The sequence below is a fragment of the Mesoplodon densirostris genome (genome assembly GCF_025265405.1).
Source record: "Mesoplodon densirostris isolate mMesDen1 chromosome Y unlocalized genomic scaffold, mMesDen1 primary haplotype SUPER_Y_unloc_1, whole genome shotgun sequence".
Classification (NCBI taxonomy): Eukaryota; Metazoa; Chordata; class Mammalia; order Artiodactyla; family Ziphiidae; genus Mesoplodon; species Mesoplodon densirostris.
In genome coordinates this window covers 3,496,406-3,523,822 of record NW_026778236.1, presented here as the reverse complement: position 1 = coordinate 3,523,822, position 27,417 = coordinate 3,496,406, and the positions used below count along the sequence as shown (strand labels likewise).

The 27,417-nt window shown below is 35.6% G+C and overlaps 1 pseudogene; it reads right to left on the bottom strand.

Moving 5' to 3' along the window:
* Positions 1-357: 357 nt before the first annotated feature.
* Positions 358-16,540, bottom strand: LOC132482982 (F-box only protein 28-like; annotated as a pseudogene).
* Between the last annotated feature and the right edge of the window lie 10,877 nt (positions 16,541-27,417).

The following is a 27,417-nucleotide window of genomic DNA, read 5'->3' as shown; positions in this document are numbered from 1 at the left end:
TGATAGAACTAGTATGATTAATGAAAATTTATCACAAAATAAAAAGATTCTATGTAATAATCCAACCAGGAGAAGTGGTAAGCATATTCCAACTGTGAAAATTCCAGTTTGTGTTCTCAATGTCTAAAAGCCTATGGGACACCATGTTTCTCACATAATTCTCATATGCATATAATTACTTATGCTACTAAGCTATCTCTTCTGCAGCTAGGATCACTTTCAATTTATATTTCATTCTGAAGGCATTTAGATTTTCTAAAAGAATCTTTGGCTTTGTTACATTTTTAAAACAAAATTCTGAGGAGGCTATTCATTCTGCCCACACCCGGAGGGAATTTATACTGTATAGTCCATCACTTACAGTTCATGTTCCCTCTGCCCTACCCATGCATACTGTTCACCTATGTACTGCATTTGTTTTAGCAGGCTCTAGTGTTGGTCTTGAAGCTGCTTTTGCTGTTCTTTCATTTGGGTTTACATAAAGGTCTGAAATTTCACACCTGAGAACAGCCACATCAGCATTACTTATTTAATGTGCTGTTAGAGTTTGGTAATCTCTTGTGTTTAAGGGCTTTGCTTGGAGAACACTGAGTTATTGTCAGGGCTGCAGAATGTTCTGAAACTGGAGGAAAAACCATGAGTATTCCAGACTAATTCAATTATAGTAATTTTTTCTGAAGAATTAAAACAAGTTTCTCATCAAAATAGTCCATTGCCATGGAGAAAGTACCCCAAACTCTTTAAGCCCTTCATGAGCTCGTTGGGAGAATCTGGTAGAACTGACATTTCTCAGCTCACCATAATTTCATCAGTAACATTTTCTGAGATGAAGCAACAGAGATTCGAATCCATATACATTAGGAAAGTCATATTTAATACTGAAAATCTTGTTTCAGTAGCAGTAAATATGTCTTCATGAGCAGGTAATTAATAGTTTTTTTGTTTGTTTCTGATTCTCTTCTTGCAAGTTGTGTTTCAAATTGTTACTGAAATATATTATACCTCTCTATTTACACAAATTCCTGATTCAACATTCTCTGGCAGACCAAGTTCATTCTTTCACAGTTGAGGTAGATCTAGCTAATTTAATGATAGGGCATAAAGCTGAGGATGTTTTTAGTGGTTATGACGGGCAACTGCCATCAGTGTTTGTTTTGAGGAAGCTGTTCTAGAGTCAGTGCTGGGGTTGGACACCACTGGGACACCTGTTGCTAAATTAGAATAGGAGGGTGAGGGCAGTTGCTGAGCAGATTGCATGGTGGAAGAGAAGCCATTGTGAGTGTGACTGCCATCTCCTTCAACTATCCACTGCTTTGTTTCTCTATTGTCTTCAGGAAGGCCCATTTAAAAACATGTTTATTAATGTGTTATAACATAAAATCCACACATTATAAGAAAACAATTCTGTATTATTTAGTAATCTTACAGAGTAATGAAACTTTTACCATCTTTAAGTATTATATTTCTATCAGCACCAAAACACTCTTTGGGCCTATTTGTAGTCAGTCTTTTCTCCCACTCCAAAAAACAAAAAATATGTTTTTTGAATATTAACTTATCAGATATAGGGTTTCTAAATATTCTTCTCATTTCTTAGGTTACTTTTTTTTTTTTTGCGGTATGCAGGCCTCTCACTATCGTGGCCTCTCCCATTGCAGAGCACAGGCTCTGGATGCACAGGCTCAGTGGCCATGTCTCATGGGCCCAGCTGCTCCATGGCATGTGGGATCTTCCCGGACTGGGGCACGAACCCGTGTCCCCTGCATCTGCAGGCGGACTCTCAACCACTGCGCCACCAGGGAAGCCCTCATAGGTTACCTTTTCACTGATTGCCTGATCACAACCTTTACGTACAGAAGCTTTTTAGTTTGATACAGTCCCAGTTGGGATTTTTGTTGCCTGTGGTTTTGATAGCATATTCAAAAAGACATTGCCAAGGCCGATATCAAGGAGTTTTTACTATGTTTTCTTCTAGGAGTTTCACAGTTCGTTTCACATTTAAATCACTAATCAGTCTTGAGTTGATTTGTGTGATTTGTCTAAAAAACCAGTTTCATTCTTTTGCATGTTTAGATTTCCAGTTTTCCCAGCACCAGTTATTGAAGAGACTCTCATTGCCCCCACTGTATATTCTCAGCATCTTTGACATGTATCAGTTGACCATATATATGTGTGTATTTTCTGGGCTACCTATAATATTCCAATGTGCTCCTTAAAATATTCCACTGTGCTCCCTATAATAGTCCAAAAATATTTTTTGATTTACATTAGCTTTCAATATAGTCTGAAGTCAGGAAGAGTGATTCCCCCTCTTTGTTCCTTACTTCTTTTTTTCCCAAAAATGCTGTGGCTTTTAAATTTAATTTTATTTTTTATTCCATTGCTTTGAGCCACAACTGTTTTACTTCACTGTGGAAAAAAATGCCATTGGAATTTTGATAAAGATTGCTTTAAATCTATACATGACTTTGAGTACTATGAACAATATCACATTAATTCTTCCAAGCCAAGAATAAGGATATCTTTCCATTTATTTGTACTTATCCAATTTCTTTCATCAATGTCTTATAGTTTTCAGTTTACAGAACTTTTACCTCATTGGTTAATTTATTATTAATTATTTCATTGTTTTTGATAATATCATAAATGGGATTGTTTATTTAACTTCTATTTTGAATATTTCATCATTAACGTATAGAAATGTAACAGATTTTTGTACACTGCAACTTTACTGAATTAATTTATTAATTCTAATAGCTTTTTGGTGGAGTGTTTAAAATTTTCTATATATAAGATTTCATCATCTACAGACAGAGATTAGGTTTTTAAAATTTGTTTGCCTTTTCTTTCTTCACTTTTGTTTTCTGTTTGTATTTATTTGTCTTCGTTTCTCTTTCTGTCTTTTTCCTCCTCATTCTCCTTTTTCTTTCTTCCTTTCCCTTCTTTCCTTCCAAACTTTCCCTCTATCTTTCTCTCTTCCTTCCTTTCTCCCGTACTCACCCCTCCCTCCTCCCCTTCCTTCCTTCCTCCCTCCATTCCTTATTTCCTTCTTCCTTCCCTTTCTTCCTTCCTTCCATTCCTTCCATTTTTTCTACATTTCTTTCTTTCTCCCTTCCTTCCTTCCTTCCTTCCCTCCTTCCTTGTTTCTCTCTCTCTCTTTCTTTCTTTCTCTCTAATCAATGGATCTACCTGGGACTTCCAATGTCATATTGAAGACAATTGGTAATCAGGGGTACCCTTGTTTTTTGCTGATTTTAGAGAAAAACACCCCCAAAACTCTCAGCTTTCCACAATTATTATGATAGCTGTGCATTGTCATATAGGAAGTTTATTACATTGAAGTACATATCTTCTAGACCTAATTTGTTGAGTTTTTTTATTATGACAGATTATTAAAATTTGTCAAGTGCTTTTCTGAGTCTATTGAGATAATCATGTGATTTTACTCTTTTGTTAATGTGGTGTATCATGTTTATTGGTTTCCGTATGATAAACCATCCTTACATCCTATTATGTCTCACTTGATATGTTTGACCCATTTTATGTGCTGTTAAATTCCGTAACCTAATATTTTGTTGACAATATTTACATCTATGCTCATCAGAAACATTTTCTTGTAATTTTCTTTTCTTACAGTGCAATATTAGACTGTGCTTTCAGGGTAATGCTAGCTCAAAAATTAGTTTGGAAGTGTTTCCTCCTCTTTAATTTTTTCAAAAAAATTGAAAAGCATTGGCAGTAATTATGCTTTCACAGTTTGGCAGAATTCATACATGAAGCCATCTGGTCCTAGATCTTTCCTTATTGGGAAAATTTTTTTAATGATTCCATCTCCTGATTCTGTAATTTTCTGTTCAGATTTTCCATTTCATTACAATTCAGTTTTGGTTGGTTGTATGTTTCTAATTTTTTTTCTAAGTTGTTCAATTTGTTTTCATATGATAGTTTTCAGTGGTATAACTCATGATACTTTCTATTTCTCTGGTATAGTTGTAATGTTTCCTCTTTCATTTATAATTTTGTTTCCTTAAATCACTGTTAATTTTTCTTTTTGGTTAGTCTACCTAATATTTGTTACCTTTATTTATTTTCAAAGCAAAACCACATTTTTTGGATTTTCTTCTACTGTCTTTCCAGTCTCTATATCATTTACTTCTATTCTAATCTTTATATTCTTCCTTCTGCTAATTTTGGGCAGAGCTTGTTCTTTTCTTAGTCCCTTGAGGGGGTTTAGTCTAGGACATGCTTTACTTGAGACCTTTCTTTTCTCTTAATCAAGCAACCATTTGTTGAAGAGATTATCTATTCTGAATTGGGTATTCTTGGCTCTATTGTCAAATATTAATTGATTGTGTATACTCATATTTAATACTGAGCATTTTATTCTGTTCCCTTGGTTGATATGTCTATTTTAATGGCAGTAGCATTCTGTATTTATGGCTTTGCAGTATAATTTGATATTAGAAACGTGATACCTCTAGCTTTGTTCTTTTTCCCAGAATTACATTGGCTATTTGGGGTTACTTGTGTTTCCACACAAATTTTAGAATTGTTTCTGTTATTTCTGTGAAGAATGTTTTTGGTATTTTGATGGGATTTGAACCTGTACATGGTTTTGGGGAATATGGTCATGTTAATGATATTAATTCTTCCAATTTATAAACATAACATGTCATTATTTATTTGTGTCTTCAATTTCTTTTAGAAAAGTTTGGTAGATTTTCTTGTGCAGATATTTCAGTTCCTAAGCTTTCATAATATATTTTATGTCAAACATGCAAGATTGATAAGTAATCGGGAAAAATCTACCTTATTTAAAGCATCTACTCGAATAAACCTCATCTCCTTTATCTAGGAAAGGAAACTGTATCTCACTATTGTTGCAGAGGCATAGATTTAATTGCATCATTATTTTGAAAAACAAATATTGAAATTGAAGTGGTTTAAAACCACCAAGGAACTGACCTTTTTCTAGTTATTGTATTATTATAATTTAAATATTAAAACAAATAAGACGTTTCTTGACAAATCAGTCCATCTCCCTGGTGTGCCATGAGAACTTCAAAACTTTGTTGTCATCATATAAATGAACTAAATCACACATTGAAAGGGAAAATGCACAATTTTATGTTAAGGTGACACCAGCAGTTCACTTCTTTTCATTAGTTGTGTGGAAGGACGTTTCTCAGAGTAATTCAGTATCTTTAGCACTTGAAGCTTCTGATCTACTTGTCCTGAAGACCAGCTGCTGCTAAAGTAATGTTATCTTAAAAATGATGAAGCATTTTTGATGAAAATACCTTCATGTTAAGGGGGAAATGCTGTTAACCTACCCAAGACATGCATCTGTGATGTTGATAGCCTTGTTTTATATTTCATAGTTGTTTTAGTTTTCTAGGGATAAATGGCACAATGCATTATATACATTTATCACTGACTTACTTAATGTTAACATATAGATAAACACTAAATAAACGGTAACACTTGGAAAGAAGCACTTATAACATAAGTCTTAGCAAATAATGCTTGTAATCAACATAACTATGTTACATATCAACAGGTAAAATGTAGAATGTTACATAGTGTAATATGATATGATGTGATTAAATTATAGTTCCTGCTGTTAAAATAATTTATTCCTCAGTATTTTACTGTTTTGATGCTATTGTGAATTGGTTAGTTTATTTAATTTCTTTTTGCTATTCTTCACCATTGGTGTAAAGAAATGCAATGATTTATGTATGTTGATTTTGGATCCAGCAACTTTTGTAAAATTGTTGATTAATGTCAACAAATTTTTTACTGGGATTTTCCATACATAGGATTATGTCACCAGCAAAAACTGACAACTTTACTTCCTTTTTTCCAATTTGGATGCATTTTATTTCTTTGTTTTGCTTAAGTGCTCTAGCTAGAACCTACAATACTCTATAAAAAGGAGGGCTGAGGGACTTCCCTGGTGGCTCAGTGGTTAAGAATCCACGTGCCAATGCAGGGAACACAGGTTCAAGCCCTGGTCCGGGAAGATCCCACATGCCATTGAGCAACGAAGCCTATGCACCACACCTACTGAGCCTGTGCTTTAGAGCCTGAGAGCCACAACTACTGAAGCCTGCACGCCTGGAGCCTGTGCTATCCAGCAATGAGAAGCACACCCATGCAACAAAGAGTAGCACATGCTCGCTGCAATTAGAAAAGGCGGCCTGCAGCAACAAAGACCCAACACAGCCAAATAAATTAAATAAATAAATTTATAAATAAGTAAATAAATAAACAGGAGTGGTGAAAATGGGCAGCTTTGTCTTGTTTCTGACCTTAGAAGAAACATTTTCAGTTTTCCTCTATTTAGAATAATGTTAGATGTGCTTTCATTCTAAAAGACCTTTCTTATATTGAAGTATATTTCTTCTATTCCCCATCTATCAATGGTTTTATCATGAAAGAATATTGTATTTTGTCAAACGCTTTTCTGTGTCTATTAAGACGATCATGTGACTTTTAGGTTTCATTTTATTGGTATGATGCATTACATGTATTGATTTATGTATGTTGAACTGTCTTTGCATCCTAAGGATAAATCTCATGTGGTCATGGTGTAACTTTAACGTGTTCTTGAATTCAGTTTGCTTATATTTTGCTGAGAAATTTTGCATCTGTATTTATTAGGAATATTGATCTATAATTTTCTTTTTGTGGTATTCTTATCTGGTTTTTGTATGAACGTAATGCTGGCTTCGTAAAATGAATTTGGAAGTATTCCCTCCTCTTTGATGTTTTAGAAAAGTGTGAGAATTGGTGAAATTCTTCTTTAAGTGTGTGGTAGAATTCTCTAGTGAAACCATCTGTTCCTGGAGTTTTACCTGCTGGTAGGTTTTTGATTACTGACTCGAACTCTTTATTCATTACTGCTTTGTTCAGATTTTCTATTTCTTCTGGACTCAGTCTTTGTAGGTTGTGTGTTTCTAGAAATACATCTATTTCTTCTATGTTATGTAATTTATTTGCATGTAATTGTTTATAGCAGTCTTATGATTCTATGTATTTGTGTAGCATTAGTTGTGATGCCTTCTCTTTTATTTCTAATTTTATTTAATTGAATCTCTCTTTTTTTCTTCTCTAATTAAAGAATTGTCCATTTTGTTTATATTTTCAAAGAAAAAGCTATTAGTTTTGTTGACCCTGTCTACTGATTTTTCTGATCTTTATTTCATTTATTTCCTTCCCTCTGCTAATTTTGGGATTAAATTGTTCTTTTTTTTCTAGTTCCCTGAGGTGTAAACTTAAATTGTTCATTTAAGATTTTAAGATCTTTCTATTTTCTTAAAATATGGTATATATTGTTGCTATAAATTTTTCTCTTAGAACTGCCTTAACTGCAACCCACACTATTTGATATGCTGTATTTGCATTTTTATTTGTCTTGAGTTACATTTTTATTCCTGTTTTGATTTCTTCTTTGCCTTATGATTCTTTAGTAATGTGGTGTTTGGTGTCCACATATTTTAAGATATTCTCACTTTCCTCTTTGTCAACTTCTAGTTTCATAACATATTGGTCAGAAAAGATAATTGTATGATTTCAATCTTATAAAGATTTCAGGTTTTTGTTGTGTGGCCTTTTATATAATCTATCCTGGAGATTGTTACATGTGTACTTGAGAAGACTGGATATTCAGCTGCTGTTGTATAGATTGTTCTTAAAATGTCTATTAAGTTTGTTTGTTCTAAGTGTGGTTCAGTTCCAATGTTTTCTTATTGATTTACTGTCTGGATTGTCTATTGCTGATAGTGGTGTATTGTGTTTTCTACAAGTATTGTATTGTTGCCTATTTCTCCCTTCAGATCTATTGTTATTTGCTTAGTATATTTTAGTGCTCAGGTGCTGGGAGTGTATATCTTTACAGTTTTTATGTCTTCTTATAGTGCTAACACTTTTATTATTGTATGATAATCTTTTTTGTCTCTTGCTACCTTCAAGCCAATGATGGCTTGAAGTCTATTTTTCTGACATAAGTATGGCTACACCACCTTCTTTTGGTTTTCATTTGGTTGGAATATCATCTTCCAGTTTTTCACTTTTGAGCCTCTATGTGTCTTTAGAGCTGAAATAAGTCTCCTTTAGGCAGCATATAGTTGGATCTTGTTTTTGTTGTTGTTTTTATCAATCCAGCACTCTTTTGAATGGTGAGTTCAATCTATTAACATTTAGAATAGTTATTGATACATAAATATTTACTACTCTTAAAAAGATTTACTATTTTCAAATTCTGTCTTTTTGGTTCAGCTTGAACAACTCTTTTCAACATTTCTTGTAAGGCTGCTCTAGTGATGGTAAATTTCCTCAACCTTTTTTTTTTTTTTTTTTTTTTTTTTAGGTCTGAAGGATAACTTTGGCAAATAAAATACTCTTGACTGGCATTTTTATCTTTTAATATTTTGAATATCTCATTCCACCCTCTCCTGGCCTGTAGAGTTTCTGCTGAAAAATCTGTCTTATTTATATGATCGAATTTTGACAGTTTTTATACTATGCATCTTGGAGAACGTTTGTTTTCATAGGGATAATAATGTTTCTATTAGAATTGTGGACTTTATACCCAGTTTCTTCCCTAGGTTTGAGGAGTTCTTGGCTATTATTTCTCTAAATAAGCTCTCTCCTCCTTTTTTCCTCTCTTCTTCTTCTGGTATACCAACTAATATTATGTTGGCTCTCCTAATGGAGTCTGATAGTTTTTGAGGCTTTTTTCAATTTTAAAAAAAACTTAGTTCCCTTTCCTCTTCCACTTGAATTATTTCTATATTTATATCCTGTCTCACTTATTCTCTCTTTTCTATCTGATATGCTCTACTTCGTATGCTATATAATGCATTCTCCATCTCATTCACTGAGTTCTGCAGCTCCAGAATTTCATCAGTCCTTTTTTACAATTTCAATGGGCTTGTTAAAGTACTCCTTCTGTTCATCATTTTTATTTCTGATACCACTGCGTTGTCTTTCTGAGTTGTGTTGTAGCTCACTGAATTTTTTTCATGACAGGTCTTTTGATTTCTTTATCAGTTAGATCACAGTATTCACAGTATTTGGGTTTGGTTGCTGGAAAATCATCATTTTGTGCTACAATATATTGTATTATTATTATTATTATTATTTTGCGGTACATGGGCCTGTCATTGTTGCCCCATCTCCCATTGAGGAGCACAGGTTCCGCACGCGCAGGCTCAGCAGCCATGGCTCACAGGCCTAGCCACTCCGTGGCATGTGGGATCTTCCCGGACCGGGACATGAACCCGTGTCCCCTGCATCAGCAGGCATACTCTCAACCACTGAGCCACCAGGGAAGCCCATATTACTGTAGTTTAAAACTAAGTTTTCAAATGTGAAGATTATTTATTAGCTCTACTGAGACAGGCTGGGACCTGGGACCCTTTGCTGCAACACTTGCATCTGGACGCACCTCTCCTTTAGCAACAAAATACAAAGAAACTCTATGGGACTAAAAAGAACTGCGTGAATGTGCATTAGGGTAAATTCTGGACCAAAGATATAGAAACCAAAAAAACCTCAACTGCCACTTCTGAAGAGCCACGAGCAAAAGCAGGGCAGTCGGGATCAAAAGCAGAGCACTGCGCATGCCCCCTGTACTCAACACCACCAAAGGGATGGGCAGACCACCTAAGCCACACCTTCAGCCCGACCCTTGGGCACACCCCTACCCTCACCCCTTATAAGGAACCAGCTTGCCCCTCTCAGGGAGCGAGCAGGCAAGGGCACCTGTTACTTGTTCTTGCTGCCCCCTGCTGCAGAAACCCCAATAAAGCCTTGCCTGAATTTCTTGTCTGACCTCTGATCAATTTCTATTGATTAAGGAGGCCAAGGACTCTGGTCAGTAACACTATCATGACTCATTTTTCTTAATTTTGTTTCTAGGAACTTGTTCATTTCATCTAGGTTATCCAATTTGTAAACACAGAATTGATTATTGGTTATATTTTTTATCAAATCAAGGGTAATTTCCAAACTTTCATTTCTGATACAGTAATTTGTGTTTTCTCTTTTTCACTAGTTAAATTAGCTAAAGCTAGTCAATTTAGTCAATCTTCTGCAAGAGCCAACTTTTGATTTTGTTAATTTTTCACGTTGATTTTCTGTTCTCTATGTCTTTTTTATCTCCATTCTATATTATGTTGAATCCTTCCTTTCATTAGCATTGGGTTCAGTTTTCTCTCTCTTTCTATTTTCTTAATGTGCAGATTGGGTAATTGATTTGAGATTCTTCTTCTTTAAAGTATGCAATTACAGCTATAATTTTGTTTTTCAATCTGCCTTTGCTATATACCATCAATTTTGTAATATTTTATTTTATTTTAAATTTTCTTAAGGTGTGTTCTAATTTCGCTTGTATATTTTAATGTGTTGTTAGAGTATATTATACAATTTCCACATATCTATAAGTTTCCAAGCTTACCTTCTATTATTGATCCCTAGTTTTAGTTCGTTGTAATCTGAGAAAACACATTTTACAATTTTTGCCTTATAAAATTTATTAATAGTTGTTTTGTGGCTTAACATGTGCTCCCTCATGGGGAATCTTACAAGTGCACTTTTTTAAATGTGTATTTTGCTTTTGTTGTAGAGACTTAATGTAGATATCTATTATGTCCAATTGGTTTATACTGTTGTTCAAGCCTTATATTTCCTTCTTAATCTGTATTTGTTTGTTTCAAAGTTGTGTTTTGAAGGCTTCAACTGTTATTATAGAATTATCCATTTCTCCTTTAACTCCATGCATACTTCTGTTCTCTATTGGTTTTTGTTCTTTGGTTACATATACATGTATATAATCTTCCTTTTTTGTTTCTTGTAATAGTTTTAGATTTAAAGTATATTTTGTCCAGTAATAATATAACCATTCCAAGTATTTGATTGCTAATTAAATGAATTTTTTTCTAACCCTTTATTTTCAACCTATCTGTGTCTTTTGCTCTAGGTAAGACTCACTTTACAGGAAGCATATAGTTAGATTGTGTTCTTAAAAAAATTATTCTGCCAATATGTTCCTTTGATTATAGACTTTAATCTATTAACATTTAAAGAAATTAATGATAAGGGAGGACGTACTCCACATATTTTCTTCTTTGTTTCCTATACATGTAGTTTTTGTCCTTTATTTTCTCCATTACATTTCTTTAAGTTTTGTTAAATTTCTATAATAGATTAACTTCTCAGTTGCTTTTGTGTACATTCTATAGAAATTGTAGTTATGATCATTATGAGGATTGCACCAAATATTCTAAAGCTATAATAATATAATTTAAATTGTTACCAATTTAACTTAAATTCTGTACTAAATCTCTATACAATGATGAAACTATTTTTACCCTCCTTTATGTTACCAATATCAAAAACTATCTTTCTACATTTTATGCCCAATGACAAAGATTTATAACTATTTATATACATTTGCCTTTTAAATCCTGTACAAAGAAAAAGTGGGGTTAGAAACCAAAATTGCAAAATACAGACTTTTATATTTGCCCATATATTTTTCTTTAATGGAGATATTTACATTCTTACATGGTTTATAATTACTGTCTAGATTTATTTTAGTTCAACCTGTAGATTTTTCCTTTAGTAATTCTTAGGACAGGTTTATTAAACAAACACTCTCAGCTTTTGTGCATCTGGGAATGTCTAAATTCTCGTTCATTTTAAAAGGGAAATTTTGGTGAATATAGAACTCTCAGTTGACAGGTTTTTTTTCTTTCTCTTTCAGCAGTTGAAATATATAATCCTAGCTCCTTCTGCTTGCCAATGTTTTACATGAGAAATACCTGTGTGATTTGCAGGGATTGTGTTCAATGCATAAACGTCCAGGAGGGCCATTGTCTGATCATTGGGTAGTTCTTGGTGTATTTATTTAGGGAATCTCCATACTGTTTTCCTTAATGCCCGTTTCCAGTGTGCAGTCCTACGAATGGCTTACAGGGATTCTCATTTCTCCAAGCCTTCTCCCGCATGTTTTCCCTGTAGACATTTTGACCATGGCCATTCTGACTGGTCTTTTTTTAGCTGCACAGCCTCTTGATTCTGTTTTGTCTCTTTCTGTCTCTCTCTCTGTCTCTGTCTCTCTCTCTCTCTCTCTCTCTCTCTCTCTCTCTCTCTATATATATATATATTCTCTTTTATATATATATAATATATATATGTATATATTCTCTTTTTGATTGTTTCCATTTAGGTTATTCCAGAGTGTTGGGAACACTTGCCTAAGTTCAACTTAAGTCCTGTCTGATATCCTGTTTTATGTATATTAGTGTGCATATGTTAATCCCAACCTCCTAATTTATGCCTCCCCCCAACTTTCTCCATTTGGTAAAAATGCTTTCATTTCTAAATCTGTGACTTGGTCTGTGTTTTGTAAAGTACAGTTTACTTGTATCAAGATTTAAAGCCCACCGATAAGTGATATCCTATGACATGTCTTTCTCTGTCTAACTTACTATCCTGAATGTGATCCAATCCAGTTCCTTCCATGTTGCTGTAGTTGGCATTTTTCCATTCATTTTTCTGGCTGTGTAAAACTTCACTGTATCCATATACCACACCTTCTTTTTTCAATCATCTGTTGATGGGCCGTCTGGTGGGTGCCATATCTGGGCTATCATACATAGGTCTTCAAGGAATGTAGTCGTGCCAGTGTGTTTGCCAGGATGCTGTCCTATGCATATGCATCCCGGAGGGTCATTGTATGATCATAGAGTAGTTCTGGGTGTATTTATTTAGGGAAACTCCATACTGTTTTCCATAATGCCAGTTTCCAATATGCAGTCCTACGAATGGCTTAGGGGGATTCTCATTTCTCAAAGCCCTCTGCTGCATGTATTGCCTGTAGACATTTTGACCACGGCCAGTCAGACTGGTGCGGAGTGATACCTTGCTGTAGGCTGCATTTCCCTTTCTCAAATCCTTAGCGATGTACATTATATTTCCTTGTGTGTCTGTATTGTTAAGAACACTGGGAATAAAATGTACCTCTTATAATTGGCTCATGAAAGTGGGCCCTGATTTGAATCCTTTTTCAGTGACCTTCTCCAGTACATTTCTGGAGGGTAGATGTCATTTACAGCCCATCAGGCCTTTTGATAAGGAAATGCCACTAAGCACTGTTTTTTTATTTTTACAACTTTATTGGAGTATAATTGCTTTACAATGGTGTGTTAGTTTCTGCTTTATAACAAAGTGAATCAGTTATACATATACATCCGTTCCCATATGCTTTCCCTCTTGCATCTCCCTCCCTCCCACCCTCCCTATCCCACCACTCCAGGCGGTCACACAGCACCGATCTGATCTCCTTGTGCTATGCGGCTGCTTCCCACTAGCTACCTATCCTACATTTGGTACTGTATATATGTCCATGTCTCTCTCTCGCTTTGTCACAACTTATCCTTTCCCCTCTCCTTATCCTCAAGTCCATTCTCAAATAGGTATGGGTCTTTATTCCTGTTTAACCCCTAGGTTCTTCATGACACTTTTTCCCTTAAATTCCGTATATATGTGCTAGCATATGGTATTTGTCTTTCTCTTTCTGACTTACTTCACTCTGTATGACAGACTTCAGGTCTATCCACCTCATGAAAAATAGCTCAATTTCATTTATTTTTATGGCTGAGTAATATTCCATTGTAAATATGTGCCACATCTTCTTTATCCATTCATGGGATGAGGGACACTTAGGTTGTTTCCATCTCTGGGCTATTGTAAATAGAGCTGCAATGAACATTTTGGTACATGATTCTTTTTGAATTATGGCTTTCTCAGGGTATATGCCCAGTAGAGGGATTGCTGGGTCATATGGTAGTTTTATTTTTAGTTTTTTAAGGAACCTCCATACTGTTCTCCACAGTGGCTGTATCAGTTTACATTCCCACCAGCAGTGCAAGAGTGTTACCTTTTCTCCACACCATGAGCCATGGCCGCTGAACCAACGCATCCGGAGCCCGTGATCCTCAGCAGGAAAGGCCACAGCAGTGAGAGACACGTGTACAGCAAAAAAAAAAAAAAAAAAAAAAAGTAGCTGTTGAAATTGACCTGTTGAATGTGGGCAGTGATTTGAATCCTTCTTCAGTATCCTTCCCAGGACATTTTTTCAGGGTAGGTGTCCTTTACAGCGCCACTGACTGTTTGATTATGAAGTTGAACTAAGCACCGGTTTTTAAGTTGCTGTTACAAGAAGCGGCCACAGGGCGACAGGATATTTTTTCAAGCACAGTCTGGTGAGGCGGGAATCCAGTCGTGCGGGGAAATCGTGTGTTGGAATTCAAATTAGAGCGAAGGTACCACAACAAATACCCAAGGGATTGTGTCCCATTACATCTTCCCGCTTCCCCTCCAGCCACTCGACAGATCGCCATCCCAGCAAAATAGCCGAGATGAGAGTATTGCGGTCGGTAACTGGGGTGACACTGATATAGGAGGCTGGACGTGGGAACCCCAGCACCAAGAGACCTGGACAACGGCTTGCTTGACAGTGCTCTTCCCGCCACAGACTCCATCATTGTTTGGGTTCATTGGGCTTGGCTAGCCGTAGGATAACATTCCTGGATGTGGATATAGTGATGCTGTACACAGTGGATGAGGCACTACATGTGCAAGCTGAACCCCGTTGTTGGGAAATTTTCCCCAGCTGCCTCAGTTCAACCATATTCCATCTTTGGGACCCAAGCCTACTGAGGCGCCAGGGATGAGACTCCAGGACAGATCATCGAGGCCTTAGGGAATACGGGATGTATTCCTTTATTTTAAGTTGAATATTGATTTTATAGTGGAACATAGTTAATTTACACTGCTGTGCTGCATTTCCTGTAGAACCACTTGAATCCGATATACCGGTATATATATCTATGCTGTTTTCAATTCTCTTTCCACTTAGCTTACTGCAGAGTGTTTGGAACAGTTGCCTGAGTTCAACTTAAGTCGTGGCTCGTATTCTCTTTTATATGTATATTAGTGTGCATCAGTTAATCCCAACTCCCTAGTTTAGGCCTCCCCCCAAACTTATCCCATTGGTACCCATCCCGTGGTGTCTACGTCTCTGACTAGTTTTCTGTTTGTAATGTATAGTTAGCTTAAATAAAGTTTTAAAACCCACCCATAAGTTATATCCTATGATATGTGTCTTTCTCTGTCTAACTTACCATCTTGAATGTGACCAAACCAAGGTCTTTCCATGTTGCTGTAGTGGGCATTTTTTCAGTCTTGTTTAAGGTTGTGTAATGGTACACTGTACACATGTACCACATCTTCTTTCTTCATTCGTCACTTGGTGGGCAGTGTGGTTGAGACCATATCTGGGCGATCATACATAGCTCTGTAAGGAACGAAGGGGTGCCAGTGTGCTATAAAGGGATGGTGTTCTGTGCATATACTTCCAGGCAAGATATTGTCTGATGATCAGTTAGTACTCAGTGTATATATTGCGGGAAACTGCATACTGTTTTCCATAACGGCAGGTTCTAATGTGCACTGTTATGAAATTATTAGGGGGATTCTCAATTCTCTAATCTCACTCTTGCATGTATTGCCTGTAGACACCTTGACCTTGACCATTCTGACTACTGTGGGGTGCTAACATGCTGTAGGTTGGATTACGCTTTCTCAAATACTCAGCTATGTAGATCACTTCTCCTTGTGTGTGAATTATTTTATAAGAACACTGGGAATTAACTGTTCCTCTCAAAATTGGCGTGTAGAAAGAGGGCCGTGATTTGAATCCTTCATAAGTGACCTTCCCAGGACCTTTCTGGAAGGTAGGTGTCCTTCAGAGCTCAGCAGGATTTTTGATTTTGAAGTTCCACTAAGCACCGGTTTTTAAGTGGCTGTTACAAGAAGCGGCCACAGGGCGGCAGGCGTTTTTTCAAGCAGAGGCCGGTTATACAGGAAGGCAGTCATTCGGGAAAATCGTGTCCTGGAGTTGAAATTAGAGTGGAACGTGCCACAACAAATATCCAATGTATCGTGTCACATTCCATCTTCCCACTTCTCTTCCAGCCTCTCGACAGATCCCTATGCCAGCAAAATCACTGAGATGGGAGTGTTGCGGTCGGGAATAGCGGCGACTGTGAGGTAGGAAGCTGGATGTTGGAACCCCAGCACCAATAGACCTGGATACCGAGGAGCCATCATAGCGCTATTCCAGCCACAGGGTCCATCATTCTTTGGGTGCACTGGCCTTAACAAGCTATAGCACAGCACTCCTTGACGTGGAGATAGTGGTGCCGTTCAGAGTGGACGAGGCACTACAGGTGCAAGCTGGACCCTTTTGCAGGGAAATCCTCCCCAGCTGCCTCAGTCCCAGCACAGGGCAGCTTTGGGACCCAAGCCTACCGAGGCTCCAGGGATGTGACTCTAGGCCAGTTCATCTAGACCTTAGGGAATACAGGTGGTGTTCCTTTGCTGTAAATGGAATTTTTATATTATGGTGGAACATACTTAATTTACACTGCTGTGCTGCATTGGCTGTAGAGCCACTTGAATCCATTATACCGGTATATATATCTATGCTGTTGTCAATTCTCTTTCCACTTAGCTTACTGCAGAGTGTTGGGAACAGTTGCCTGAGTTCAACTTAAGTCGTGGCTCGTATTCTGTTTTATATCTATATTATTGTGCATCAGTTAATCCCAACCCCCTAGTTTAGGCCTCCACCCAACCTTCTCCCTTTGGTACACATACTTTGGTGTCTACGTCTGTGACTAGCTTTCTGTGTTGTAAAGTATAGTTTATTTATATCAAGTTTTAAACCCTACCCATAAGTGATATCCTATGATATGCGTCTTTCTCTGTCTAACATACTATCCTGAATGTAATCAAATCCAGGTCCTTCCATGTTGCTGTAGTGGGCTTTTTTTCATACTTTTTTATGGCTGTGTAATCTTCCATTGTACGTATGTACCCCATCTTCTTTTTCATTTTTCTGTGGTTGGGCAGTGTGGTTGCTGCCGTATCTGGGTGGTCATACATAGCTCTGCAGGAATGAAAGAGAGCTTTTAATGTTCAGAATATTTCTTCCACATGATGAGTCATTTGTCCTCTACTGCTTTCAGTATTTCAATATCCTGTTTAAAAAATATTTTTTATATTGAAATATAATTGATTTATAATGTTGTATTAGTTTCAGGTGTACAGCAAGGTGATTTGGTTATACATATACTTATATCTATTATTTTTCAGATTGTTTTCCCATGTATGTTTTTACAAGGACTGAGTAGAGTTCCCTGTGCCACACACATTAGGATCTTTTTGATTATCTATTTTATGTATAGTAGTGTGTATATGTCAGTCCCAATCTCCCAATTTATCCCTCCCCCCACAACATTCCCCTTTGATTTTTTCTGTTTCTCATACCTGACCATTTAATGATGTTGATCATTCAAGTTTTCTAATTCTCTTCTCTGCCTTCTCTCACCCTGTTGAACATGTATACTGTTTTTTTGTGTTTTTGTTTTGTTTTGTTTTTGTTTTTTATACTCTCATCTCAATTTTCTATTTGGTTCATATTTATCATTTCTACTTTTTTGATATTCTCATTTTTTCATATATTGTTTTCCTTATTTTCTTTAATCCTTTGCCACCTTAGCTCTTCTGTCACTTCAAAGACAGTTGTTATAAAATATTTAAGGGGATGTTTTCTGTTAATTGATTTTATTCCTTGAATGAACTGTATTTTCCTGTTGCTTTTTATGCCCTGTGTTTTTTGTTGAAAATTGGGCATTTGACTATTGTAATTTTGTAGCTTTGGATATTAACACCTAATCTTTCCTGAGGTTTCCTGTTTTGTTTTTAAATTATTGAAGGCAATAGTAAAATTTCTGAGATTTTTTCAAACTACTTTTCAAAGACTGTTCTTTTAAAAATGTGATTACTAAAGTTTCTCTTATTTTGTCTCTTTACCTTTTTATTATCACTTTTGTTTTAGAATTGTCCTGTGTCTGTAGAAAAATAGAGCAGAAGGTACAGAGAGTTTTATATACCTCATGCCCCTCACAAGAATAACTTCCTCGGGCCTCCCTGGTGGCGCAGTGGTTGAGAGTCCGCCTGCCGATGCAGGGGATGCGGGTTCGTGCCCCGATCCCGGAGGATCCCACATGCCGCGGAGCGGCTGGGCCCGCGAGCCATGGCCGCGGGGCCTGTGTGTCCGGAGCCTGTGCTCCGCAACGGGAGGGGCCACAGCAGTGAGAGGCCTGCGTACAGCAAAAAAAAAAAAAAAAAAAAAAAAAAGAATAACTTCCTCTATTATGAATATCCCATACCAGAGTGATACTTTTATTTAAATTAAGCACCTACCTTGATATATCATTATCAAAAAACAGTCCAGGGCTTCCCTGGTGGCGCAGTGGTTGAGAGTCCGCCTGCCGATGCAGGGGACACGGGTTCGTGCCCCGATCCCGGAAGATCCCACATGCCGCGGAGCGGCTGGGCCCGCGAGCCATGGCTGCGGAGCCTGTGTGTCCGGAGCCTGTGCTCCGCAACGGGAGAGGCCACAGCAGTGAGAGGCCCGTGTACAGCAAAAAAAAAAAAAAAAAAAAAAAAACAAAAAACAGTCCAAAGATCATATTAATGTTCACAGTTTGTGTTGTATATTTTACAGGTTTGAACAAATGTAGAATGAATGTATCTACCATTATAAGATCAGAAAGAAGAATTTCACTGCCTAAATATCCTCTTGTTGGTTCCCTCTTTTTCCTGTACCAGATCCTGGCAGCCATTACTTTTTTGACAGTTTCCAAAGTTGTACCTTTTCCAGAATATCATAGAGTTTGAATGATACATTATGTACCTTTTTCCCCCCCATGTCACTTACTTGCATTGAAGTTTCCTCTGTCTTTTCATGCCTTGATACCTTAGTTATTTTTAGGAATAAATAATATGTCTGTATATGTATATATCACGGTATATTTTTCCATTCATCAACTGAAGGAATTTTTGGTTGCTTCCATGTTTTTTCAATACTACATAAAGCTGCTATAAATGTTTATGTGCAGATTTTTGTGCGCCTATAAGCTTTCAAGTCCTTTAGGTAAATAACAAAGAAAATGATTCTTGTATCATAGGGTAAGAATACGTTTAGTTTTGTAAGAAACCATCAAAGTATCATGTGAAGGGGCTGTACTATTTTTTCAACTTTTAACCGTTTGTATTAAATGATTTTTTCAAGCTCTATTGAGCTAAATTTATGTATAACATTGTGTAAATTTAAGGTGTACATGTGTTGATTGGATACACTTAGATATACATTTATAGATTTGTATTTGATTACCATCAGAGTATTAGATAACACCTACATCATGCCACATATTATTTCTTTTAAGGGATGGAAACATTTAAAATCAAGTGTCTTAGCAACTTTCAAGTATATAGTAGGAATTGTTACCTATAAGTACAGTACTGTGCAAGACATAACCATAATTTACTAATCTTCCTACTGAAAATTGTACTCTTTGACCATCTTCCCATGTCCACCAACCCCCATCCATTGGTAAACACCATTCTACTTCCCATTTCTATTAGTTTGACTTTTTTGATCCCACATATGATATAATATTTGTATATCTCTAACTTATCTCACTAAATATAGTGTCTTCAAGCTTCATTTATATTGTTGCAAGTGGAAACATGTTATTTCTCATGGTTGAATAATATTCCATTGTACACATAAGTACCATATTTTTTATCCATTCTTTCATCGATGGCTAAAAAGATGTTTTGTACCTTGGCTATTATGAATAATGCTAAACTTGGGAGTGCAGGCATAGTTTTGATATCCTTTTTTATTTCCTTTGGATATATAGCCAGAAGTGAGACTGCTGGATCATATAATGGTTCTATTTCAATTTTTTGAGAAGACTAGTACCGTTATTCATAATGGCTGAACCAATTATAATCTTACCACCAACAATGAAGAAATGTTCCCTCTTTCTGCAGTTTTCCAACACTTTATATATGTTTATTTTTCTAAGACGTTTGAGGTCATATCTCATTGTGGTTGTCATTTGCATTTCCTTGATGCTTAATGATGTTCAGCATCTTTTCATGTACCTCTTGGACATTTGTATATCTTCTTTGAAATAACATCTTTAGAGTTCCTCTGCCCATTTTTAGTTGGATTGTTAGTCTTTATTATTGAGTTGTATAAATTATTTACAGGTTTTGGCTCTTAACCCTTACCATGTATGTGGTTTCCAAGGTTTTATCCCATTCTATTGGTTGCCCGTTCATTTTGTTGATTGTTTCTTTTGCTGCACAGGCTTTTAATTTAATGCAACCCCACCTGTTAAATTTTGCTTTTGTTGTTTATGCTTTTGGTGTTATACCCCAAAATCCTTGCAAAAACGAATGTCAAAGAGATTTGTTGGGCCTCCCTGGTGGCGCAAGTGGTTGAGAGTCCGCCTGCCGATGCAGGGGATACGGGTTCGTGCCCCGGTCTGGGAGGATCCCATATGCCGCGGAGCGGCTGGGCCCGTGAGCCATGGCCGCTGAGCCTGCGCGTCCGGAGCCTGCGCGTCCGGAGCCTGTGCTCCGCAACGGGGGAGGCCACAACAGTGAGAGGCCCGCATACCGCAAAAAAAAAAAAAAAAAAAAAAAAAAGAGATTTGTTTTATGTTTTCTAGCTTTACGGCTTCAAGTTCTACATTTATCTTCTATACATTTAAAGTTAGATTTTTTTCTTTCTTTTTTTTTTTAAAGAACATGTTGGGGGTAGGAATTTTTTAATTTATTTTTGGCTGTGTTGGGTCTTTGTTTCTGTGCATGGACTTTCTCTAGTTGCGGCAAGTGGGGGCCACTCTGCATCGCCGTGCGTGGGCCTCTCACTATCACGGCCTTGCAGCCTCTCTCGTTGTGGAGCACAGGCTCCAGATGCGCAGGCTCAGTAATTGTGGCTCATGGGCCTAGTTGCTCTGCGGCATGTGGGATCTTCCCAGACCAGGGCTCGAACTCGTGTCCCCTGCATTGGCAGGCAGGCAGATTCTCAACCACTGTGCCACCAGAGAAGTCCCTCAAGTTAGTTTTTGTATGTAGTACAAGAGATGGATCTAATATTATTTTTTAAATTAATTTTTTATTTATTTATTTTTGTCTGCTTTGGGCCTTCATGCTGCATGTGGGCATTCTCTAGTTGTGTCAGGTGGGAGCTACTCTTCATTGCAGTACATGGGCTACTCATTGAGGTGGCTTCTCTTGTTGCAGAGCACAGGCTCTAGGCATGCGGGCTTCAGTAGTTGTGGCATGCGGGCTCAGTAGTTGTGGTGCAGGGGCTTAGTTGCTCCGTGGCATGTAGGATCTTCCCGGACCAGGGCTCAAACCCATGTCCCCTGCATTGGCAGGTAGATTCTTAGCCACGGAGAAACCAGGGAAGTCCTTAATATTATTTTTGAGTATATGTTTATCCAGTTTTATCAACGACATTAGTTTGGTAAAGAAACAGTCCTTTTCCCACTAAGAATTCTTAGCTCCCTTGTCAAATATTAGTTTACTTTGTGCAGTGGATTATTTCTGGACTCTCAGTTCTGTTCCATTGGTCTATTTGTTCATTTTTAGCCCATTACCATTCTGTATTGATTACTATAGTTTTGTATTATAGACAGAAATTGATAAGTGTTAGGCTTTATGCTTTTTACTTTTTTAGGATTGCATCACTATTAGGGATTTTTATTGTGATTTATACAAAATTTTTTATTGTTTTTTCTATTTCTGTGAAAATGTCATTGTAATATTGATAGGTTTTGCATTGAATCTATAGATTGCTTTGGATTCTATGAACATTTTAACAAAACTTATTTTCCCAATGCATAAACATGGCATTTCTTCCATTAGTTTGTATAGTCTTCCATTTCTTTTATCAGGGTCTTATATGGTTCAGTGCACAGAAATTTACCTTTTTGGCTAAGTTTATTCCAAAGAATTTTATTGTTTTTGATGGCTTTGATAATGGAATTACTTTCTTTATTTCTATTTCAGCCATTTTTAATACAGAGAATGCAACTGAATTTTAAAGTTTTATGTGAAAATTATATTTCAACTTCTGTATACACGGCAACATGCTCACCATCAAAAATTTAGGTTCAGTCTATTACTATACAGTTGCTCCCTTTACACCTTTTGCTTTTCCCTCTTCTTCCCCTCTGGTAACCACTGCTCTGTTCTTTGTATCTACATGTTTATTTTTGTTTGGTTTGATTTATGTATTCATTCACTTTTATATTCCTCATATGACTGACATCATTTGGCATTTGTATTTGTCCACCTGACATTTTACTAAGCATCATACACTCAAGGTTCATCCACATTGTTATAAATAGTAAGATTTTGTATTTTTAAAATTTTGTATGTTTTTAATTTTTAAATATTTTATATTTTAAAATGTTATAGTGTTATATATATAAATCTATATAGTTATATAAAAGTATATATAAAACTATAGTTATAGTTTTTATATATAAATATATTTTTATATATTTATTATAATTTATAATACACATATAATTTAATATACTGTATAAATTATCTCCTTATTAGTCATCAGTCTATTCTGATTTTCTATTTCTTTATTATTACTTTATGATTATAAAAATATGTTCACTTCTACATTGTCCAATTTGTTAGTGTATAGCTTTTCATAATATTTTCTTATAATATTTTGTATTTCTGTTGTTTTTTATAACTTCTCTCTTATTTATCATTTTATTTATCAAAGCCTGGTCTTTTCTTAGTAAGTATAGCTAAAGTGTTGTCAACTTTGTTTATCTTTTCAAAGAACCATCCTTTTAGTTTTATTGAATTTTTCCCACTATCTTTTATCTGTATTTTATTTATTTCTGCTCTGATGTTTATTTCAGTTCTCCTACTGACTTTAACCTTTACTTGTTTTTTTCATTTTTTGCTCTTTTAGGTGTAAAGTTATATTGCTTGTGATTTCTTCTTGAGGTAGGCTTGTATTGCTATAAACTTTCTTCTTTGTACAACTTTTGCTGCATTTCATAGATTTCAGTATGTTGTATTTTTATTTTCATTTATCTTTAGGGTTTTTAATTTCTTCTTTGATTTCTTTCTTGCCCCATAGTTGACCCACTAGCACGTTATTCAGTCTTTACATATTTGTGACATTTTCCCAGCTTTGTTCTTGCAGTTGATTTGTAGTTTCATAACTTTGGGATCATAAGAGACGTTCTTATGATTTCAATTTTCTTAAATTTATTGAGACTTTCCAACATATAGTTTATACTTTAGAATGTTCCACATGTACCTGAAAAGAATGTGTATTCTGCTCCATTTCCATGGAATAATGTGTATAAATCTATTAAATTTGCATGATATAATGTTTCACTAAAGGCCACTGTCTCCTTGTTTACTTTCTGTCTGGATGATCCATCCATTGATGAAAGTGGAATGTTAAAGTCCCCTAATATTATTGTGTTGCTCTCATGTTTTTCTCTTTAGGCCTATTAGTAATTGCTTTATACATTTTCGTGCTCCTATATTAGGTGCATGTATATTATTAACTGTAAGCTTTTCTTGATGAGTGCTCCTCTTCCTTATAATGTAATGTCTATATTTTTTGCTTACCTTTTATGACTTGAAGTTTATTTTGTCTGATATGAGTGTGACTGTGCCTGATATGAGTAAGACTATTCACCTAATGTGCCTGTTTCATTTGTCTGCAATTTCCTTGGATTATCACCGTCCCTTCTATTCTTTCACTTTGAGACTATGTTTGTCTTTAATACTGAGAAGAGTTTTCTGGAGGCAGCAGGGTCTCGTGTTTTAATCCATCCAGCCACTCTGTGTCTTTTGAATAGTTAATGCAAGCTATTTACATTTAGAATGAATATTGATAAATGAGAACTCATGACTGCCAGTTTGTCTTTTGTTTTCTGTGGCAGTGTATCTCCATTGTTTAATTTTTCTTGTGTTTCTGTCTGCCATTTTAGTTTCATCATTCCTCTGCTCTAGATTTATATTATATGGTTATTATGAGATTTATACAAATGTCTCATAGATAAAATAGTTCTTTTTCTGAACATAGCATCTTACCATCACTTGCCTATAACAGTTCTGACTTTTCCTCTTCCTCTTTTATGTTTTATTGTCTCAAATTATTTTTTTATGTTGTGAGTTTGTTAACACGTTGAAGCAGAGTTATTTTTACTACCTTTCATCTTTTAACCTTTGTGCTATAGTTGTGTTTAACAAATAACAATATAGAATTTTAATTTCCTGACTCTATTTGTCATCTTACTGAAAGTTTTGCCTTTCGTTTCAGGTAGAAGAAGTTTGTTCTGAAAACAAATTTTTTTTCTTGTTAGATGGGACTAAAGATGATACATTCCCTCAGCTTTTGTTTGTCTGAGAAAATTTATTTCTTCTTTGTGCCTGAATGATAACATTTCTAGATACAGTATTTTGTGGTAATAATTTTTATCTTTCAGTATTTTGAGGTCGTATTCCATTCTATCCTGGCCTCTACAGTTTCTGCTGGGAAATCTGCTGGTTGCCTAATGGGTTTTCCTCTGTAGGTACCATTGCTTTTTTTTTCCTGGCTGCCTTTAAAATTCTTTCTTTGTCATTGAGTTTTGACAGTTTTAATATAATGTGTTTTGGAAGCTGCTTTTTTTGCATTGAGGTAATTAATTAAGTGTTCTCTCAGCTTCATGTCATGTATATCCAGTTTTTTCCCCAAGTTTGAGAAGCTCTTAGTTATTATTTCTTAAATAACCTCTCTGCTCCTTCCCCCTCTCTTTTCCTCCTGTGTTACCCATTATCCTAATGCTGCCCTTACTAATAAAGTCATATTTTTCACATAGAATATCTTTATTTTAAAAATATTTTAATTTTTCTCTTGCAGTTCTCCTGGTTTCACCTCCTCTATGTGTTCTAGTCCATTCACTTGTTGTACAGAAGTGTTGAATTCTCAGGTAAACTGGTGTGCTGGGCAGAGGTTCATTTGTTGAATTACATGTGTTTTACTTATTGTATACTGAAGGGGTGATAGAAAGGGGGTATCACACTTTGCTAGGATGCTGATGTCACTCTGCATCTAATTTGCATGTGGTGATTTTATATCCTGCAACATTACTGAATTTTTTTATTAGTTCCAGTTGATTTCTAATTGAGTCTTTATGATTTTCTATACATATGATTATTTTATTTGCATAACAGGACAATTTTATTTTTTCTTTTCTGACTTAGATATTTATTTATCTTGTCTTATTGCTCTAGAAAGTATTTTTAGTACTATTCTAAACAGGAGTGGCAAGAGTGGGCATACTTTGCCTTGCTCCTGGTCTTAGAAGAAAAACTTTAAACCTTTTACATTGAGTATTATTTTAGTTATGGGATTGTCAGAAATAGCCTGTATTCTGTCCAGTTATGTTCTTTCATACTTACTTTGTTGAAAGTTTTTATTATGAAAAACTATTGTAATTTTAATATGACATATTGCATTTATTAATTAGCATAAATTAAACCACTCTTGCATTTTAGAGATCAATTCCACTTCATTATGGTGTATGATACTTTTAATATAATGTTGAATTCAGTTTGAAAATATTTTGTTGATGATTTTTGTGTCTACAATTTATCAGAGATATTGGTCTGTAGTTTTCTTTTTTGTAGTTTCCTTATCTAGCTTTGGTATCAGAATGTTACTGGCTTCATAAAATAATTTTGCAAGTGTTTCTTCCTGTTCAATATTTTTTGAGTTAAGAAGGATTGTTGTTACTCTTTCTATTAAATGTTGAAAGTGAAACCATATCATTTTCCGATTTTGTTGTTGTTGTTCATAGCTATTTGTTACAAATTCCATCACCTGAACTTGACTGCTTGTATTTTCTCTTTATTCTTTATTCAGTCTTGGTAAGTTTTTGTCTATGGAAATACATACTTTTCTTCTAAGTTATCTCATTTATTCATATATAATTTTTATTCTAGTCTCATGATTATTCATTTTGTGGTATCAGTTGTAATGTCTTCTCATTTCTGATTTTATTTACTTGAATCTTTTTTTTTCTTTGTTAGTCTAACTAAAAGTTTGGAAATTTTGTTTCTCTTTTCAAAAACCTGGCTCTTTTATTTGTTGTTGTGTATCTTTTCTATTGTTTTTCTGACCTTTATATATTTCTGCTCTACTGTTATTTTCTTCCTTCTTTTAACTGTGAGTTGATTGTTTTCTCCATCTAATTCCTAGAGGTGTAAATTTAAGTTGTTTGTTTTAGATCCTTTCTCTTAATATACATGTTTACTACTATAAGCTTTTCTCTTAGAACTGTTTTTACAACATTCCACAGGTTTTGGCATGTGGTGTTTCCATTTTCATCTGTTTTGAAATATGTTTTTGTTTTCTTTTGATTTCTTCTTTGACTTACTGACTGTTCAAGATTGTCTTTACTACTAATGTTTGTAGATTTTCAGTTTTTCTGGTTGTCAATTTCTAGTTTTATACCACTGTGGTCAAAAAGGTGTTTGGTATAATTTTACTACTAATTTTGCTAAGAATTGTTTTGAGCCTACTACATAATCTCTTCTGGAGAAAATTCTTTTTGCACTACTGCTGTTGGATTCCATCTCTTCTAAATTTCTTTTAGGTCCATTTGGTCCATTGTATGATTCTAGACCAAGGTGTTTCTTTGTTGATTTTCTCTCTGGATGATATACCTTTTTTTATGCAAATTTTTTTCTTTTTTAAAAAATTAATTAATTAATTAATTAGGCTGCACTGGGTCTTATTTGTGGCAGACGGGTTCCTTAGTTGTGGCATGCATGTGGAATCCAGTTTCCTGACCAGGGATTGAACCCAGGCCCCTGCATTAGGAGCACAGTGTCTTAACCACTGCACCACCAGGGAAGTCCCTGATGATATATCTTTTGATGAAAGTGGGGTATTGAAGTTTCCTGCTACTATTGTGTTGCTGTAATTTTTTCCCTTCAGATTTCTTAGTATTTGCATAGTATGTTGTTAAAAAATAAACAGAGTAAGTATGAAGAACTAAGTGGGTTTATTGAATGATTCATGAGATGGACAGCACCTCATCTGGCAAGCAGAGAAATACTCCAGGGGGAGGTAGAAAATGAAAGCCTTTTAGAAAGAAGTGTGGGACAAGAAGTCATGAGCAAAAGACAAATGAAAGTTTATTGGAGAAAAGTAAGAGTTCAAGTGGTTCAAGAGGTTTTCATTGGCTGAGCTGTGGCATATCCATTGACTGGATTTGTAGCTGGGGAGAAAAAAATAAACTTTCTTCCCCTTGCAGGAGTAGTAATGTAGTTGCACTTACTATTTGAGAGTGCAAGGTATGTCCCTTATTGGGTTCTGTAATTGACATCTACCTATTTGGTGTAATAGGCAATGAGTGGTCAGATGTGAAG